This window comes from Chrysochloris asiatica, unplaced genomic scaffold (assembly GCF_000296735.1).
Source record: "Chrysochloris asiatica unplaced genomic scaffold, ChrAsi1.0 scaffold00371, whole genome shotgun sequence".
Lineage (NCBI taxonomy): Eukaryota > Metazoa > Chordata > Mammalia > Afrosoricida > Chrysochloridae > Chrysochloris > Chrysochloris asiatica.
Window position 1 is genome coordinate 1,402,855 of NW_006408889.1, and position 1,506 is coordinate 1,404,360.

Below are 1,506 nucleotides of genomic sequence, written 5' to 3' on the forward strand. Positions count from 1 at the left end.
ATATAACTTTATATATAACTTTATATCAAGGAAATGGATCACAGTTGTACAGGTGGGAGAGTCTCAAGTCTATTCAGATGAACCAAAAATTGGCAGGCAGATCTTGCAGGCAGGCAGGTCTAGAAGGCAGACAGGCAGGCAGATAACAAAGTAGGCTGCTGACTGAAGTCTAAAGAACCAAAGATTGGAGGATGAGCCAGATGCAAGATACAGACCTAGCAGAAAAGCAAGCAAGCTTTGCCTGAGTGTTCATCATATTGGAAGCAAGCCACACCCACAAAGAAACATCCTTTCAATTGACTGCCTGCTCATAGGCAATCATCATACAGTTAACAGCACTATTCAGAGCCAATCATCATAGAGTTAACTACACCATGTTAGATCTCATCATGGGGATAACCGTATCTCAACTGCCAAATCACTGACAATCCTGGCCCAATCAAGTTGTCATAAAACTCTAAGTATCACAATGACATTATCCATAATTTATCCATATAGTCAAATGCTGTTTCATAGTCAATGAAACACAGGTAAACATCTTTCTGCTATTCTCTTATTTCAGCCATGATTCACCTGACATCAGCAATGGTACCTATTATTCTATGTTCTCTTTTGAATCTGGCTTGAATTTCTGGAAACTCCCTGCTCATGTACTATTGCAACTGTATTTGAATTATCTTCAGTAAAATTTCAATTGCTTGTGATATTAATGATATTGTGTGACGATATCTGCATTCTGTTGGATCATGTTTCTTTGGAGTTGGCACAAATATGAATTCAGTTGGCAAGGTAACTTTCTTTGAAATGAGATAAGTGTTTCCAGTACTATAATTTTGTTGCTTGACTACTAACTGAAAAGATAGTTGTTGAAATCCAATCAGCAGTACTTCAGAAGAAAGGCCTTGCCATCTGCTTCCATAAAGATTATAGCTTAGAATGCACTATGAAGTCCTACTGTGTTATACATGCGGCTAGTATAAATTGAAATAAACTTGATACCAATAGGTAGAGTTATTGACACAATTTGTTGTTTTGATTATTGTTGTTGTTGTTAGGTGCCATTGAGTCAGTTCCAACTCATAGTGACTCTGTACAGGGTTTCTGAGGTTGTAAATCTTTACAGGAGCAGAAAGTCTCATCTTCCCCCCATGGAATGGCTGGATGTTTCGAACTGCTGACCTTGAGGTTAGCAGCCTGATTCATAACCACTATGTTACCAGAGCTCCTTATGGAAATTATTGTTGTTGTTAGGTGCCATCGAGTCTGTACTGACCCATAGTGACCTTATGCACAGCAGATCAAGACATTGTCTGATCCTGGGCCAACCTGACTACTGCTGTCATGCTTGAGTCCATTGATGCTGCCACTTGGTCAATTCATCTCACTGGGGTCTTCCACTTTTCATCTGACCCTCCACCTTACCAAACATGATATATTTCTCCAGTGACTGGTCCCTTCTGACAATATGCCTGAAGTATGAAGGGTGAAGTTTGGGCATCTTGGCCT